Source organism: Pseudopodoces humilis, chromosome 8, assembly GCF_049639895.1.
Source record: "Pseudopodoces humilis isolate 2021_Gansu_Grassland_sample_001 chromosome 8, ASM4963989v1, whole genome shotgun sequence".
NCBI lineage: Eukaryota > Metazoa > Chordata > Aves > Passeriformes > Paridae > Pseudopodoces > Pseudopodoces humilis.
Window position 1 is genome coordinate 26,977,990 of NC_142207.1, and position 19,934 is coordinate 26,997,923.

Genomic DNA, 19,934 nt, shown 5'->3' on the forward strand with positions numbered 1-19,934 from the left:
CCTGAGTCAATGTCCTTCTGTCTTCTCCTCAGATTTCTGCCAAGGGCAGGAATGGCTCTAAGCATGTACCACAGACACACTGCCGTGTCCAATCAGTGTTGCAACAAAATGCTTAGGCATCAGTAAGTTCTGTACCTCATTCTGGTAAAACCAACTGCTCTTTGACCTTGTTATGCTCTCCCCTTCCTAAGCAGTGATGGTACCCATGTAATGCAGGGAGTGCCTGTACTTCTCCCCTCTTGCCAGCTGACTTGCTTCCCTCTCCCAGTTCCAATGTGTGAGAAGCCAGACCACCACTTATGTGGGCTCCACAGGCATTTGTGTTTTCACAGATGTGTTGTGTGAGGGAACCTCAGGTCCTCCCTGCACCTAGTGCTGCAGCTCCACTGTGTGAGGATCCTGCAGAGGAACATTCTAGCCTTTACCAAGGTCACATTAAGAGAGGGTCAAAAGAAAGCTGGCATCTTCTCCAATCTCCATTAATATTTCATCCAGTTTACAATATTCAGTTACATAACTATATCTTTTGATACTGACATCACGAACTATTCTGCCTGTGTTTTCTATCACTGCTCCACAGACAACAACTCACCCTTGGCTACAAGTGAGGCTGCTAGCAAACCCTCTTCCTGTACAGTCTTTGAATGCTGGGTCTGTCCTATCAAAGCAAAGCTCTTCTTTAACACAAGTTTTGGTGTGGCTTCCCCAGAGACCGGGGTCACTGTACGAGCTGGTGGTTACTCATGGCAAGCGACTGACACCCTCTAACAGTGACCACCAGTTACCACCTCAGAGACCTGGGAGCGTAACAACCTGCTACCTCCAGAATATGGCTCAGGCTGAGAAGGATCCAAATCAGTAGTTTATATTAAGATCATTAGTGCCATCCTGCATCTGAGCAATGGAGATCAATTTAAAAAGCACATAAAGAAAGGCCAGCTCTGCATTATTTATAGCAATTTACTGGAATGAAGAACAGAGCTGCAGGAAGGGACACATGAAAGTTCTGTGTAGAGCTATGCATCCATGTTTCAACAGACACGTACCAGTACAAAGCAAATACTCTCTAACTGCTGACATACATACATATATATATTTTTTTATATATGTGTATACATATAGGTAGGCACATAGACATACAAAGAATAAATAAAATGCTTTATGAAATAATCACACTTTTAAGTAAAATAAATTTGAAAATAAAGTACCATTATTTCTTTTAAAAATAGCATTCTAAACATTGAAAAATATCCCCAAAACACATGTGACAGTACACATCTAAAACAAAACCTAGGAATTCAGATTCAAAAAAATGTCAAATTTCTGGAAGGGAGGCTTATTGCACAGCAGCAGGCTTTTCCATTAAAGGATATTTTACAGGATAGAAGAGCTATTTTCTAGTGAACATTCAATGGACTTAGGCACACCCTCTGAAAATTCCTCCCATCCTCTTTCTATACTAATTAGTAGCCAAACATTTATTTTCAAGCCAGATCCTTTCTAAAACGGCACAACTTGCCATGTGAAGCAGTGAGTCAGCAATCTAAAACCAACCGTTTCCCACCTAAACCGTTGTACATGGTTTGAACTCCATATCCAGCTGGTTTTGTCACCTAAATAAATATCAAATATACTGCTAAAAGCCTGTGAGTGGTCAAATGCACATGTAGTTCTAAACTGAGGTGACAATACTTCCTACTGCTCCTCTTTCTGACCCATCCAATTTATAACACCTATTTACCAAAGAAGGGAACACTCAGCAACACCAACTCTACTCCACATAAAGAAGCTATAGCAAGCTATGAAAATAACAAAAGGCTGAAACAGTGTAAGGCAGAAAGTCACCCAACAATTTTTCATTTCATAGTAGGAAATTATCAACTCATTAAAATCTTTGGAATTTTGGAAAAAATGAGGAGTTCTATAAATGTTTATATAAAGAACATGAAACAGCTCAAATAGAAGAGAGAGAAAAAACTCATCCCAGCAGCCCAGTGACAAGGGAATGTCTCCAGCCTACAGACACTGAAGATCTAGTGCCTGCTCCAAACCAGCCTGCTGTCACACTGCAAGAGTACTTTAACCCCTAGGCCATTCTTAGAAGAGGACTTTCTCTAACGAGTTTTCTTATTTTCCTCAAACACATCTATTAGCCTCCTAGAACCAGGTAAGAGCCAGCAAAAGCATATCCCCAGAGATCCAAAGGTAAGAAACCCAGGACCACTGCATAACAACCACAACTGCTCAGGATAAAGTACCCATTTGCTGGCTTCTGATGGTCCCCACTTCAGGGACTGCACCCGGGAGCTCTACTGCCCCACTTCTGCAGGAGAATGTTGCTAGAAGCCTAGAACCCATGTTCTGCTGGCTGGTGTCCTAAAGAAACATCTGCAGAGCATCACTGTGATTCAGCATTATCTGAATTCCCAGTTTTACTACATATATCATACTAGTAGACCTGAGCCCAGTTGAAAATAGATGAATTCAGCTACATGGTCAGTAAAATGGTTCTCTCTGATAGGCAGGAGGGAGGGCTGGAGATTCTGGAAAAAAAAATTCAGACTGAGAAAACTCACTTTCCACAGTAAGACTTGCCAAAATAAACATTAGCCTCTTGCTCTTCCTCAAGCGCCTCAAAATATCTTCCTAAGCATAGTGATAAAGAGCACAGAAATAGCAAAAAACAATCTACTCAAATACTACATCTGTGTGTAAAACAACATGCAAAACTCCTGCAAAACAACAAAAAGGTTAACTTCCAGTTTTTACAAACGAGGTATTATCTTCCAAGTTGTTCTTGCCAGGGACTTAAGCTATTAAGCCATTTACGCTGGCTCCTATTTCAGCTCAGAATGGGATGCCAAGAGACAGCGTCGCTTCATTTGCTTCTGCGGTTGCCCAAATGTGGACTGCTACAAGAGCACGGCATGGGAATGCTAACAGGGAAGTATGTAAAGTGCAAGCATTATTACTAGCCTCAATCACAGTGGTTTCTCTAAACCGTAAGGGCAGGAGTACAAAAGTGAACGTCAGGAATTTTCAAATTCACACTTGTTTTGGACATCAAGAAATAAATTATCACAAGGAATCAAACTTCTACCAGCAGACTGGTACAGTATAAATTCTCGATCTTGGAATAAACCCCAACTTCAAAGATGGTCCTGGAGCTATTCTGATTTCAACCTTCTTTCTATTAAGTATTTGAAGTCCACATCACCTTTCCTTCTTGCTCAGACATCTCTGAAAAACTAGTTTTCCATTGCTAAATGGGCAAGGCTGACTCTCAGCAAATATAACCCTTTGAAGAGCTACATGGACTTGAAGCAGCTTCTTGATGGTCCCACAAGAGCCCTCCCCAGCTGCAGACAGAGAAGTCATCAGAGCTGCCCTGACCAAGAGCATAAGAAAGTGCCACAGTCATGATGTGTTGGCAAGTTTACAGTGAGTATGGGGAAAGGAAGCACTTTACCAGAGCTCTGAAAGAGCTCCCTGAATAAAAGGTTTCTGATGAGAGCTGATAAAAGCCAGGTGCTCAACTGGAGGCAAGACAGACCTGAAGAAGCCTCAGCGTGGTGAGATCTCAGGTAAGTAACATATATTCAAAGTATGGGTAAGCATACTTTATGAGTCAGTGAGGTTATATATATCTCCTTGAAGGTAAACACCTGATTTAAATGTGCCAAAGCAGTCTGAACCTTCCAAAACCAAACACTGAAATTAAATGCAGCCTTTCATTTTCTATAAGCAAGTCACCTCATATAGCTCCTTTGAAGAAGATGCAAATTTTTCCTTGAACAGTATATAAATTATTATGCATTATATACATATGCACACACACAAATATATGTACATAAAAGCTCCAACAAATGTTTACAAGTTTCTCTAGTAAAATGACCTGATGTATATCCACAATGAACAGACACATTCCCATATTAACAGAACCTGTAGAGACAGACACTACACTGTCACAGACATTTTGATGTTCTCAGATTTACAACAAATGCTAGTCTTCCTTTCCTCCCCCACCTTCCTACTGCCAAAGAAAATATTGATTTTCTGATGTTAACAAAAGGTATTCCTGGAAATAACAACAAAAGCACATAAATAAGTTAACCCATAACAACTTATTGTTCATACAGACCCTTCAATCTGTTTGCTATTACACATGAATAAGCAGCTATTAGAGCATTTACTGGACTTTGAACTGCACTTTTTAGAGGTAAAATCCAAAAGAAATCCATTATTTTTTTAAACTGAAACCCACACTACCCAGCTACATCAACATTAATTCTAGAAGTACAGTCAATCAATACAGACTGTGTACTGCCAAAAATATGCAAAGGTGCCTTGACCAGTCCCCCCCCTTCCATACCCTCCCCAATAGTTAGGAGACAATCTCAAAAAACTGTTCTGCTTCTGAAGATCAATAGCATATGAAGTGTTGCTGACATGCATGAACTGAAGTCCCTGTTTAGTCAGGTATATTAAGATTTTGAATTTTTTTTAAATTACAGATTTCTTAACTTGGCAAGGGCAATCCAGAGATAAAGCTGTTTGACTAGCTAAGACATATGGACAACAAATGGAGTAATCTTATCAACAGAATGAAAAGAAGATACTTATTTGTTGAGGAACATTTTCAAGAAAATAAAAGTATGGCTTATTTTAAGGTACTTCTCTCAAAGGCAGGTAAGCTCAGTCACACTGTATAGCACAGATACAAAGCATCTTTCACCTCTTCTGTTTGCACCCATTCACTGAAAGCAATCTTATCTTTGGCATGCCAGAATCCATGTGGACAAACCTTTACTTTGCATCTGTCCAGAATTTCTGAAGATGAGTACTCAACACAGCTTTGGAGGATAAGGTAACATAAGGCCAGTCAATCCCGTCAGCAACCATGGTAGAGCCTCTGGAATAACAGAGGTAAGAAGGGCAGGATGCTAAAAGCTGTGTAGCAGCAACTGTGGGTAGAGAGAGGACTAAGAAAGACTATGTGAAAGGAACAGCTCTGCAGACACCAAGGTCAGTAGAGAAGGGCAGGACATGCTCCAGGCACTGGAGCCGAGATTCCCCTGCAGCCTGTGGTGCAGCCCAAGGTGAGGCAGCAGTGCCTCTGCAGCCCATGGGGTCCACAGGGATGCAGAGATCCACTTGCAGCCCATGGAGGACACCACACTGGAGAAAGTGGATGCCTTAAGAAGGCTGTATCCCTGTGGGAAGCTCTCACTGGAACAAGCTCTTGGCAGTGACCTCTGGACCTTTGGAAAGGGTCCTAGCCCATGCTAGAGCAAGTTTGCTGGTAGGACTTGTGATGCCACGAGGGCCTCAAGCTGGAACAGGCTGTGCCTGAAGGACTGCACCCCATGGGAAGGGACCCTTGCTGGTGCAGTACAGGGATCCGCACTGGTGCAGTCTGTGAAGAGCTGTAGCTTGTGGGAAGGCCCCATGTTGGAGAACTTCACGGAGGGCTGTGTTCCATGGCAGGGACCCCACACTGGAAGAGGGGAAGAGTGTGGGGCGTCCTTCGCCTGAGGAGGAAGGATCAGCAGATGCAATGTGTAATGAACTGACCATAACCCGCATCACCCATCCATCAGCATTGCTCTGCAGAGGAGTTAGAGAACTTGGGAATAAAGTTAACCCTGAGAAGAAAGGATGGCTGGGAGGAAGGTGTGTTAAATTCAGGGTTTTTTTCTCATTATCTTACTCTTACTGACTGGTAATAAATTAGGCTAATTTATCTAAGTCTAGTCTGTTTTGTCTGTGATGGTAATGGCTGAGTGATCTGTCCCTGTGCTCTTGACCCACGAGCCTGTTGTTATGTTTTCTCTCTCCTACCCAGCTGACAAGAGGAGGGACAGAGAAGCTTTGGGGGGCACCTGGTATCCAGCCAGGGTCAATCCACTACAAGCATGCAAAACAGCATGTTTTGTATGGGAACCTCTAAATTGCTTTAACTGCTAACTCTCACTCTGTTAATTAGCAACATTACAGCAGCGCTGACAAGTTCTTATATATTGCATGTAGGCGCTATAAAAAACCCACTGCTGGTTAACAGAGTTACCACACCAAGCAAGCCAAAGTCTCAGCAAGTCACACTCCCAGTATTTCAACCTGCTCTAACCATCCTGTCAGTAGTAAGAACTGCCAGACAAACTGAGCTAGCTAGGAATTTCCCAATCAAATGAGTTTTGTTGGGGTTTGGATGAAGCTACTTCAGCAAAACCGAAACATTTCTCGAACACCAGCTAAGCAAGGGCTCCCCAAAAGCTGACTGAACTCCCTGTCAGCCAGTTATTGTTTCCCAAAAAAGCCCACATCACAGCACAACTTGGGATAAGCAAAGTTCAGCTTAACAAAGCAGGAAATTACCATGGCTTGTGTAGACACAGAGGAACTGACCACAGCATTTATTATCAAGTAAAGCACTATCAGTCACGCCTTTCCTTCATTTATTCTAAAGCCTCACCAAATAAAGGCAGAGGTGACTCCTGAATACCTAGTCCTTTACAAAGTGTTTGACTGTATTTTCATGAAGCCATGCACCAAGTTATCATCTTCATTCATAATGAGCAGTTCTGGCAGTCACTCATACAAATTTCTTACTGTAGACAAAAGCACAGTCAGAGCTGTGAATGCCACAAATTCACATCTCCAATTTAGCCACACACCAAAACAAGAAGGGCTGGCTCTGCAGGCAGCAGACATGAGCTGTGACTGAATTCTGTGGCTGACAGAGCTCTGTCATTGGCATCCACAGAACCAAGGACTTTGGCTTAAGAGATCTGGATTTATAGTTGCTTAATGTTTGGACTCTCCAATAATGGAGAAAAAAAAAAAAAAAAAAAAAAACCACATATGAGACACAATTTACACAGGATGAGATTCAGTTCCATTGGCTATCTTCCTTAAACACACTATTTACTTCCCAATAATACTGACACAGAGTTTTTCCAAGACCTGAACTTTATCTATCACTATTTTTCCAGGGTTTCTGCTCATTAACTGAGATCACACAGTCTAGCCACCTTGCTCACAATCAGAGCACAGCAAACAGGGAATGCTTTGGCTCTTTTTAAATTGCCTGAACTGTGCAGTTGTAGGAAAAAATACAAGAACTCTTTCACCACTTTATCTCCACATAGACCCTGCTTTTGGACAGGGCACAAATTACTGCCTTGATCCTCCCTTCTAGCAGAATACACATTCCATCCTAGTGGCCTCAGAGAACATTTGTTCCTTTGCTACCGAAAACAAAGTTTTCCATGATTCTTCCAACCTGTTCCAACTGTCCTCAACTCCATAGAGGGAACAGAAAATGGAAGTTATCAATGGCAAAGAAAAACCACCTGTTTTAATAATGAACCTTAACTCAACAGAGTTGATTATTTTAAGGCACAAAATTACATACTTATACAGACAGTAACAAGATGCACCTACAGACAATTAGAGAATTACCCTTTTCTGACATAGGTCTGATGTTCACACTGGCTAAAATTTCTCCAGAATTGCTCTTGCAGGACTGAGTCAGCTTGAATATGCAGGCCCCATTCAGACAAGTACATAAGTGCTACTGAATTCCCCAAAACAGATATTTTGAGACACTTTTCAGCGAAAAAATGAACTTCAGCAAATTCTCAAAAGTCTTTTTGAACTTTTTCACAAGTTCAAAAAAGAAGTTTCAGAAGTATGCATGATTCTAATGAAAATTTCACATTTTCATGTACAACAAAACATTTTTAATCAAGAATACTCTGTTCTTAAGATCTTACAATAGGACTTTGTTCTGATAATTCCTTTTTCAGTTTACATTCAAAAGTAAGTAAAAAAAGTCGTATGATTTGGGGTTGTGGTGGGTCTGACTGGGATGGAGTGAACTTTCTTCACAGCAGCCCTTATGGTGCTTTGTTTTGGCTCTGTGGCTACAACACTGCTGACAACACACCAGTGTTTTGGCTATTGCTGGGCTGTGCTTGCACAGTGTCAAGGCCACCTCTGTTTCCCACTACACCCCCACAGCCAGGCTGAGGGTGGGCAAGAGCCTGGGATGGGACACAGCTATTTCATGTGATGTATCCTCAAGTTCAGAAATAAAAACTGGGATAAAGGAAGAAAAGGATATTTTTGTTTTCAAGCAAGTTTTTTGGCTGTTATTTGGAGACTGGTTTGGTATCAGTCTTCCATCACCTGGTGTGCCATCTCCCTTGCTCTGCTTGTTTTTCACCCCCTGAACCCACTTTTTCTTCACCTATTAAATTGTTTTTTAACTCCACTCAAGAGCTGTCTTTGTTCTCCCTATTTTCTCCTCCATCCCCCTGTGGAGAGCTGCTGCAGGGAGTGAGCTGTGTGGGTGCTTGGCTGCTGGCCAGGGTGAACCCACCACAGCGAGTCAAGTTGAAAACCCATCCCATCCCAGACTGGTGTACTCTCTTTTCAGATTCTGAGCCACAACTTGCCCCAGTATTCAGTGTCTACAAAAACTCTATTCCTCTAGATACTTGTAGGGCACTTTACCTCCAAATACCTGAGCTGAGTATAATCCTCATCCCCACTCTACAGTCTGAGGAAGAACTTGTTATTCTCATTCTGCTGAGGGGTAAAGAAATGGAGGGAACTACATGAAAGGATTTTCAGAGTTGATTAAAATTTTTGGCTTCATTTGCAGAAAGAACATTTACACACAGCCATCTTTTAGTAGCAATCTGAAGGCTTCTCAGAGCTGAAAAACAATCCCTTTGCAAGTTTTAAGAACTTCACTGACCTCCTTACTACCGCCCCTCCAAGTACAGTTTTCACAAATATGTTCACTAGCAAGCCAGCAAATTTCCTTATTCTCAGGGCCACAAGGCATCGTTCTGGTGTGGAAGACCAAAATGCAGCTGAAAAACCAGCATCTTTCACAGAAATCACTGCTTCTGAGAAAACCCTGTGCTGTATAACACTGCTGACAAGGGTGGAGATGCTTCCAAGATATCTCGCTCTCTAGGCAGCCCATCTGTTTCTGACAGCTCAACTTCTGGTCAGCAACTGACCCGATGAGTCACTCTGCTTGTACTATACAGAGCTCAGAGCCAGACAAGCAATATTTCATCATGTACTTGGCCACACTTGCGATCAGCAGATGTGCAAGAACCACTCTGGGCACGTATCTTTTTCTTCTTTCCTCTGAGGAAGTCACACAGCTCACCACTACCGAGTTTAGCAGGCTGAACTATTAACTACCAGACTGATTCTATGCAGCCACTCCCTGTGAGCTTTCCACTACCCAAAGCTTTGAAAGTTTGCCATGTGGCAATTCTGTGTAAAAAGTCTGAAGAAGAAAGGAAATCCTTAAGAAACAGCATAACTGCCCCCACCAAAGAAACAGGGTGTGTGAAGTGAATAATGTGCAAATTAAATGAGTTCTCCTTCAATCTATTTATTATAATAGTATTTCAGAAACTTGAATACATGATCGTATTTATCATTGTGACACCCATGCTTAAGTGCAGGAGTATTGTTAGCACATTTTACAGATTTAAAATTGAGGAATTAAGTGATTCAGTGATGATTTCTCAGGAAGCCATTCATAGGGGACACAATCCAAGCATCTAAGCTGCAAGGAAACTAGAGAACCTTATGGACATTTGAAAAAAATGGTTATCTCCATTAGAATTACATAGAAGGATGAGATCATATTAGCCCACTTGTTAGATTCAGGCTTGGAACAGACTTAGCTTATGATTTTTAACACGCTAGACACAGAGAAACTGCCTCCTTTAGACAAAATGGCAAAAGGAATTATTTGGTGTGTTCAAACAAGTAATTTCTTCAAAACAAGTGACAAAAACCATGGGGTTTAGACCACCTCTAAAATTAGGCATTTGCAAAGACCCCATTTCTCAGTTTTGTAGTCTATATGCGTATTATTTTTTTTTAATTACTACAAAGGTGCCCCTTCCCACTACCCTCTGAATATCACTTTGGATTATAATTGGTGTGATACAACTTCAGTAGAACTTTCAGTTGCTCAGAATCTTCACAGTGGTTCAAACATTTACAGAAGATGGCGAGAAGTGGTAGGACCATATAGCATAAGCTGGTCAACTTACTGACATAAGAGAAAGAAGACAAAAGGCAAGAAATTTATATGGAATGGTGAATGATAGACTCTGGAAAAAAACTGCCCCAACCCTGGGAGTGTTCAGGGCCAGGCTGGATGGGGCTCTCAACAACCTGGTCTAGTGTAAGGTATCCCTGGCCATGGCAAGAGGCTTGGAACAAGACAATCTTTAAGATCTCTTCCAATCCAAGCAACTCGATGATTTCCATATGATTCAGGTTCCAAGATGTTCAAATAGACTGCACTTCTGTGGTGAAAGAGCCCCCGAAGTTCCTGGCTTCATGTTCCTGCACTGATAGACCTGTAAGTAAAGAACCTTCCCATCTGAATGATCAGCAAAGAGAGATAAAAAGTATCTTACCACTGCAAATGGCTCCAGTTTCTGTTCCTATTTTTCTATCTTCTCCAATAGACTGTATCTCCCCCAAAAATAGCTGGAAGTTAAAAAAACAAACAAGTGCTTAATTAATTTTTTCTTGATTTGCTTTACTGTCTTCTCACAGGAGACTTTTGTGAAGAAAACATCCCTCATTCCTTTACTACTGTGCCCAACACATGGGGGTGCCCTTACCTGTTTTACAGGGCTTATCTTTCCTAATGGCCTATCTTCACTGCCATGAAAGCTCAGGCAATCACCTAAGGCTCACTGTTAGTCCCATTTCTGACCACACATACAATCCAGTCCTGAGACAAACCCATTTTTAAAGCACATACTTTAAGCTCAAATTAGTCAGCACATGGGATGTGCAGAAAGATAAACTTAAGCAACAAAAGCTACTTTATCATTAATGCAAGAGAGCTGTAGGTGCAAGTTACAGTAATGCAGCACGTACTAATCAAAAACCCCTCTGAGCAGCACTAGTGAAGTTTCACTGTGGTCATTCTCCAGAAACAACATTATCATCTCAAGAATACTAACTCAGATGAAACAAAGGGAAACCCAAAGAGTGACACCAGCACTTTGTTCGCAATACAAGGCCTTTGCTGATTTGCATATAAATTTCAGAGGAATTGTACCCAAAGTTAAAGACACACAACCACATGGAAAACTGTGTGCCTGTTTACACCCATACACGGATGAATGGAAACTGATCTCCCAATTTCATTAATGCAGGGAAGTAGTTAAGTTTTCTATTCTCTTGTGAAGTTGTGAGGACAAGGCAGTCATGGTCTATGGTTTACCATGCATGCCAGATAGAAATTATTCCTCTTTGGCAACTATTAAGTGAGTTGCACACTGGTCCTTGTTTGCTTTGCAATAAGATCTGTTTAGCAGTCCCTCAGCTAATGCTAAGAGAATATTGCAGCATTTCTGAACATCCTGACTGCTGAAAACAGCCTCTACTAAGCCACTATGACTGGATTGTCTTTACAAATTTTCCCTTCTGTACTAGAAAATACTCACTCTATGTACAGACTAGAAGTGTGTGACTGCTGTCATATTTTATTCATTTTATCCTTATTAAAACTACGTATTTTGCCAAGGCCAAAATGAATTTTAGACTGTAAAAGTCTTGTCAGCATCAAAGGTTTTAGTTTAAAACACGGCAGAAAGCTTTTAATTGTTTCTGCATCCAAAACAACCAGATGTTCCCTGAAGCACTTCACCTGGCAAAGGTTCCCACAACAAAGACTCTCACAGCTTATGTCCCAAAGTCCATTACAATCTAAACACACATTTCTGCATGGCTTGCTGAGTCACAGTTATGTTCAAAATCAAAGGAATGAATAGAGCAATTTAAAATGTGATGCTTCAGTGAAGAAATACAAGTACTCACACATGTCAGTGTTAAAGAGCACTTCTGGGTGTTGGGATCTACACAACAGGCACAGATCCATGAGATAAATAGAAGGGCTGGAAACCTGGTGAGGGAAGCATACCCAATTCCTTGCCTTTGGGCAGGATACCCCAGCCAAGCACTGGGAAGGAGGCCTATGTGATGGCCCTACCAGGAGTTTTTCCTTTGGGGCAAGCAAGGGGAAGATTTGGCCATTTTCCTCAAAGGGACACAAGGAACGGCTGAGAACTTATCCTGTTTGTTCAGTGAGCACCCGAATCAAAACAGAGAAGACAGCAACATTCCTAATATCTACTGCATTTCTTACACCAACATACAGACATTTAACTGCTTCCAGCATTGCCTGTAGTCTGCAGGAAGTATTTTTAGGATTTAAACACAGCAGATCAGATCATGTACATTATTGCACTGAGGCACCCTAGTGATTCTTCTTTTTTCCTGCATCACACCACCTGCTAAACCCTAGTTTTGATCTTCTTCAGCCAAGGCTACAGAGGAGAATCATCTCCAACTTCACTGGAAAACTAAAACCTGAAAAAGTCAAATGGGAAGAGCTTTATAACTTAAAAAAAATATTTTTTCCTCCTGCTTAATGAGTTCTTTTGATAATTTTTGGCCTTTGGAATTTCACAAGATTTGAAGAAGAAAGTGATAGATAATGTCAGAATCCCATTTATTGATGTGGTCAAGAAATACGGTCACTGGTTTGAAATTATTCAAGCTAGAATTATAATTATTGCCCCTTGAGAGCTATTATTAAAAATTATTCTAAAAGACAAAAGAACATAAGCAAAAAGTTGAAGTCCGAAGTTCTTGTTTTGCATCACCATCAAGTAACAACGCAGACAGCCAACTGTACACTGTATGTAAAATTATAAACCCTCCCCATTTTATTGGGTGCAGTAAGGATTTGTTCTTTCTAAGCAATACTACATCTATCAAATTTGACCAAATGAGATGTGTTACCTTGAAAAAAATTAATTAACTCTACAGGACATCTTTCCACAGTTTGATCACCTTCCTAAATCACCACTTTGTCTTTACTCAATGGTCCATGACATGTTATCAAACAGTACGCAGGAAAAAATGACTCAAGGGCGGAGAAAGAAAATTGAGAGTAAAGGTACAACAGTAAAAAGGAAACTTACTCCACTTATGTATCATCACAGAAAATACTGTTGTTTAACGTGCAAATATTCAAGGTAATTTCCCAGGATAATGAAAGGTCAATTCTTGAAGTGATTTTTATTCCCACACAACAAAAAGACCCTGAAATGGGAAGGCATGCTGTCACTACTTTGCAGGCCTTAGAATACAGACTGAAAAACAGTGGCCCATATTCCTCTGTGGCAGACCCATGGCCAATGAAGGCCACATGCATGGAGACGACATGATATCCCCTCACAGAACCTTTGACACATTGTCCTCCACTGCAGAGTATGAAGAGGAAAAAGCAGAGCTTTAGATAACACATCACTGAACTGCACATGCACCAGAGCTCCGTAACAAACAACTGCACCAAAACCAACATAAGACCAAATACCTGCCAGGCATCTGTGCTCATCACAGTGCTACAGCCCAGCAGAACATACAAATAAACCAATCATTTTAATCCCTACCCATCTTGAGCTGTGACTTTTTTGACAGTTCCCTAATCCTAGTATTAATGTGATATGTGACAACAGAAGAACCAGACACAAAGTTTAAATCTATTTATTTTCTATAGAACAGCTATTCATTGTGACATGGCGCTTAATGAACCTAAAGAGCAGAATCAAAGCATAACATGAGCTATGTAACACTACAGATTGGAGTTCTCATTGTACAGGAATCTTTACTCTTCAGAAGAGTAAAACAAGGCCTTTGATCCCTTTTCTTCTGATGTCTAACCCTGACCGCAGCCTTAACCTAGGCATTTCACAACACACACATCACACAGAAGAACTCAAAAACTCTAACACTGCACTTTTCTAGTTCCACTGAAGACTCATGAGCCTTCTAGACCCTTACAACAAACATAACCTGCAATCCCTCCATTCCCAAGTAAATACCCTATACAAATAGGACTGGCACACCTCTGCAAAATACTGTGCTAAATATATCCCATATTGTATATAGTAGCTATAGCAGCACTGCAATTAACTGGAAGTTGTCTGTTAAGAATAGTTTGTTTGGCTTCTGATTTAGCTTGTTTTTTTGCTATTTAAAAAAAAAATATTAAAAGCTAGGTTTATAGAGGAATCGGAGGCACAGTGTGCTGAGACGAATGCTGATAACAAAGGAAACACTGGACTACAGATAAGCTAGCTTTCATTTCAGGGTATTTCTCTGGTGATGGAACATATAGGTGAGAAGAAAATCAGCACAAGGCAGGGGATCCTCTGAATGTTGATATGAATGACTGCAAAGGCTATTTACAGCTTGCTGGTCCACACATAAAGTGAGATTTTGTTGATGATTATGGTACTTGGGGATTTTTGGCCCTTTTCTGGGTTTTGATTTGGGCCTAGCTAGTGAGTCACATTTTCCTAACTGCCAATGCAGCTGTTTAGCACGTGGAAAACAAACCTTTCATCAGACCTTAAGACATCCACTCTCAACCTTATGCCCAACAGAGATTGTAAATTCTGATGTAGTCAAAGTAAATCAGGGTTTCTCCTTGTCTGTCACTGCTACACTTCAATGACAGTAAGATCCTGTCAGTATCAGTCAATTAGTAACAACAACTTCCAAAGCTGAAACTGCCTGCCTTTAACCCAAGATGCTCCATTTTGTGCACTGCAGTTTCTAACCCTGGCCAGGGCATGCAATGCAAAGCACACTCAGCAGGATCCAGCCTTTAGAGGACAGTTCGTATCCACATTTACAACATGCGCCTCTTACTGCAACAAGAGATGTGTATGACTGTAAAGCAGCATAGGGCTTTCTGTCTAAAACTAGCATCATCTGGTATTTGCCAGAGATTGTATAGCAAAAGAATCTGTTGGCATTAGGATTGGGAAACAACCAAATAAAAGCTTCAGGACCAAACCACCTCTCATCCTATACCAGATTTCTGTTCAGTGACACAAGTCAGACAATGTTATCACAGTTGGGTAAATTATAGGATTCATGTTCAGCTGTCTGTAAGCACCTTTATTCTCTCTCCTACCAGGGATCTCTCATTATTTCAGTCTCTTACTCCTCCTAATGTAACATCAGTCAACAATTTACTCCCAAATCATTATGGGCCTAATCCAATTCCTCCTGACAGTACTGGAGCCAGAACAGATCTGTAACACAGACATAGATGAGCCAGATAATACTAGAATTTCAACATCACATCACTGAACACCTGGTATCTCACCAGATGAGAAATCTCTCCACTGTCAGAAGAACTGGACCCACTGGAAGCCCAAAATGGTAAGAGGACTGAATTGCGGGCCCCACTTAACCACGAGTTCTCAGACAATGAACACAGGGCAACACAAGTTCTACTTCCTACAAGAACTGATGTCTACTTCATATACATACCATTCTTCTGATAGATGGGGATAGTTTTTTCCACAGCTGGGGAAAAAAAAAAGCTGTGTTTCACTTGGATATGTTTGTCTTCCCTCAATCTCTGACTCACAGATAGCTCTATTAATTTTAGTTTTCTCCATTCTGAAAAACTAAGAGGGTTTCTGTAACCAACTGTACCATAATGAGGTACACTGTCTGTGACCCTAGCAGGCTTATGGAAAGCTCTCTTCACTAAGAAACTCATCCACAATTTCCCAAAAATGCCTTATTTTGGGAGTGAACTTCATGAAAAACAACTTAAACTGATTTGTTACACAGCAATAGAATGACTGTCTTAAAAGTTATCTATCTCAGCCTGGAAGTGATTAAAAAAAGGGTACCTTTCATTTTGCAGAACTCTTTGGTGGAACAGGAATAGCAAGAGAACAGCTACTCAAAACATATATGCTATAATCAAGTTCTCAGAGTGTCTGTGGACTTGGTCAAGATCAGCTAACTGAAATTAAGATGAGAATTTTCCCTGAAACACATGAGCCCACACACCAAAATTATTCCCCTTAAGGGCAGGTGAGGACTTCTGAAGCTACATTTGGAAATATTAAAAAATTGACATGACATCTTTAGCCAAACAGTTATGATAGTTCACTATTATCATTACTAAAGAAAATACTCCCTAACATATTCCAAGCAAAGATTTTCCCGCTCTGCCTTGTCCTAAGGATGCACACCAAGTCTACCTGAAAAGGTATCCCAGCCAGAGCTCCCAAGGCTGGCTGATGACACAAGCCATAATTTGTGAAGATGCCAGCTTCTGAACTAGACAAATTTGTGCTGAATCCCAGCAGCTGTTCAATACAAAACATATTTAAAAGAGAAAGCCTTTGGAAGTAGCCAAGTGGAATACTTGAGGAAAAAAACCTACCATTAAAGAAGCTGTAGAGGATTTACAATTCTGTTTTGTTTGGAGCTGTACAGTAGCCTAGCCCATAAATAGAAACCAGGTGGATTTTCTTTCACATTTGCTTGACTTTCTTTATTTGAGAGTTGTGGGAATTATGGTAACCAAGCAACACCACAAACCTGGAAAGCCCTAGTTAAGACAATTGCTGATACCCTGATGAACCAGCATGTGTTCAATGCCTAGAGGAGCTATGAGATCTCCATTTCTGTTTACTCCAGGGTCCACAAGATTCTAAAGAGAGTGAGGAAAATATTCTGTACAATCTGTGGACTCTCCAAGCCTCAGTGTGAAAAATGCCTCCCAATGAAATGAATTTTGCTACCACTTGGGAATCCACTGTGAGTTTTACTTGCCACTTTTGGAAGGTCAATCTGTCAGCAGAGCTTCCACTTACCAAGGCTTGGGAACTCAAAAATACTGTGTCTCAGACTACATCACTGTTAAGAAATTAAAAATTACACCCATGGATTTATTAGAAGTATCACTGTGGACCCACATGAATTTGAGTATGTTAATTTACACAGAACACAACCTTGTAACTAAATGTTGATGATAAAAAAGTGTAACTAAATTAAAAAAAAAATAAATTCCACAATGTTATTTTCTGGACAGAAAAGCACATCAGAACAATCAAGCATTTTACAGCTTCTGCAATGAACAACAGCTGAAATAACTCATTTTCCATGCAAGTGCAATCAGCACTATTTTCAAACTGGCACATCCTCCATGCAATCAGTCTTCAGCCTCCCAACAGAAGGAGACAAGCTTCTGAAGGAAGCAATACTTCTTACTTGCCACACTTAAGCAAAATCACTTGTGCCCTCACTCTGTCAGATGGTTTTTATTCAGCATTTTATAAAACAGTTTTTTAAACCGTTCCAAAACAAAAGTAGACATTTTCTTAATAACAAGGTCAATCTATGTATTTTTGTACAAACATTTCAAGACATAATCATATTCTGAGAAAGAAAAGCATGCAAATTACACTTTTTAAAAAAAGTTAAAATTATTTGCTTATTCAAATAAGCAGAGGCAGAGAAAATATGTCTGAGTGCATATGCTTTAAAGTGAATGAGGGGTTATTTTAGGAGATGACTTTTAGGGTTATTTTAGGGTGACTACTGCACACAACCAATGTGTGGTGTATCCATCAAGGCTGTGGATACTGAGTTTATGCTGCCATCCAGCAGACAGCACCTTGGTCTCACAGGTAAGACAGTGAGATCAGTACCAAAAGCAAGGCAGCCCAGCTGTAGCAGATATGTGCTTAAGACACACAGTATGCAGCTATTGGGAGTCACAGAGTGCATTAAAAAGCTCAACCCTGCAAACAGGTTTCAACTTTTCCTCATACTGACATCTAGCTGATATTGGGTTTCATTGTGCAGTACCCAATATCAACGGTTACAATAAATAAGTATTAAAATTACCAAGAAGCCCCCAAGTAGAGACCACATCTAAAGATGTCCCCTGAAAGTTACATTTAGACACAGACAAAAGGGGGCATCAGGGAACTTGGTCTACTGCCACCATGGCTGGGCTTTTGAAAAAACACCACACCACAACTGTGAAAAGCAGAACTGTTTGTCAACATGACAGCATGTGCTGAGTGTGCCTTTGCAACAGTGTAAGTGGGTGAGATTCAAAGACTAGAGTACCTCCTGGGAATCTTTACCAGGAAGTAGCCCAGCAGAGCGACGTACACTCTGCGTCACCCATTGGAAGAGGTACTGCATCCTGCTCAGAAAGAAAGCACTGTGCCAGGGCCCAGCACGGCAGCAGCAATGGATCCTCAAGTACAATTCCACTTCACTCCATTGTTGTTGCCTTGATGTGTGGACAGGAGGAAGATTAAGAACTCCCAGACTACCATCACCTAAGCAGTTTCACACTTCTTCCTGACAGTCCTACATGAGCCGAACACAATCACAAAGAGCATTTGTACAGCAGAGATTAGACATATAAAACTCCAATCCTTATCCACCTGGAATGAAGAAATACTCTTGTCTTGTGCATTCAGATTCTAAGAGTGGGATCATAATGAACAAAAATGAAGGATGAAATCAATTCACAAATGTTAATATAACTCTAGCCTCTTTTGAAGCTTCCTATTAGGAAGGAGGAGCAAGATTACCCAGGGAATCTTGGTCAGACTCAGCCATGAGTGTAAATGAGATCTCATCCCCATGTGGTATTTCACATCACAAAGGAAAACACAGAGCTCACACAGCCCTGATACAGAAGGTTCAATGAAAAAGGAATTTGTTCATCAATGCAGCCTTTTCATGGGAATGACATACAAATAACAAAATAACACCCAAAGTTTTTAAGCAAATTTCTCACACTGGAACTTAGACTGTTTCACTGATAATTTAAATTATTTTGGCCTGGGTTTCAGCTGAAATGCTTGCATCAGTATTTTAGTTATGAAGCAATCTGGGTAAAAGAAAGCAAAAATACAGTGTGGTTTTCTATTCTGCTCGTAAGTTTGGATAAAAGCAAGTAGGTGCTGGTGCAAATCTGGAATGCCTTCAGGGAACTCAGCTAAAGCCTTTGTTAAAGCAAAGTGGAGTCTGCCTCACTTTATTGGCATAGCATCTTCTATAAGGATCATTTATTCTGAATTCATGTCTGCATTTACTTTCCTAGGAACAAACATGAATTTACTGCTGACACTGAGCCTCAGCAACTGATCTATGACTTGGCACCTCTGCACCAAGTGCCTTTGAGATACCAAGAGTAAAGTTTATTCCAGTAATAACCACTCACCCACAAGCAATGGTCTGAATATTTTATGGTCCACTAAAAAAAGCAGCATTCCATTTAATGACAAAGTTGCACAGAAAACATTACAACCACATGGCTAAGCTGCCATCTCCAGCCCAACCTCTGCTTTGTGAATTATCAGCCTTCTGTTTGTTTTAGCTTTGCAAAGTTATAGTACACTGATGTTATTTATTTTTCCATTTTATTTCCCAAGATATTTGCTGCTTCAGTAGAAGAGAGGAGTGGCACACAGTAACAACCTATCTTTCTTGCTTCCAAGGTCTCATAGCTTTCACAGATGGACGTGCATGGTGGGGGCTCTGCTCAACATCATCCATAAATCCAGTCCTCGGTATGAACAACTGAAGCTTTCACTTGTAAGCAAATCCCTCAACATCCACAGCTGCAGATTTCAAACACACACACTGCCTGACCACCTCATGTTCACCTTGATCACCAGTATATTAAATACTAAAATTTTCTCAGCTGCCTCAGGGCATAAGTAGACTTCTAATGAACTACCAAAGTCAATGAACTTGAGAAGCCAGACAAGCAACTCCTGGTGTATGTTCAGGAATACAGCACACTGTAAAAGCTAAGGATTAAAAGCAGAATTATCAAATTTGAAAATAAGAGCTGATTATTTCTTTTCACAGAGTCACAGATTGGGTAAGGTTGGATGGGACAACAGTAGGTCATCTGGACCAACCTCCCTGCTCCCTGCTGATGGCAGGGTCATCCCAGAGCACATTGTGCAGGATTGCATCCAGACAGTTCCTGAATATCTCCAGAAATATTG

General features: G+C 40.8%; 1 protein-coding gene across 3 annotated transcripts in view; it reads right to left on the reverse strand.

Moving 5' to 3' along the window:
- The window catches only part of SPATS2L (spermatogenesis associated serine rich 2 like), a 76,783-nt gene that overhangs the window by 48,184 nt on the left and 8,665 nt on the right, over window positions 1–19,934 (reverse strand). For 2 of the 3 annotated variants that reach the window (XM_014249625.2, XM_014249627.2), the window contains exon 2: window positions 10,467–10,539. The exons of the other annotated variant lie outside the window; for it this stretch is intronic. The gene's annotated coding sequence lies outside the window, so the exon portion shown is untranslated. The remainder of the gene's footprint in view (window positions 1–10,466; window positions 10,540–19,934) is intronic. 3 annotated transcript variants of the gene reach the window in all.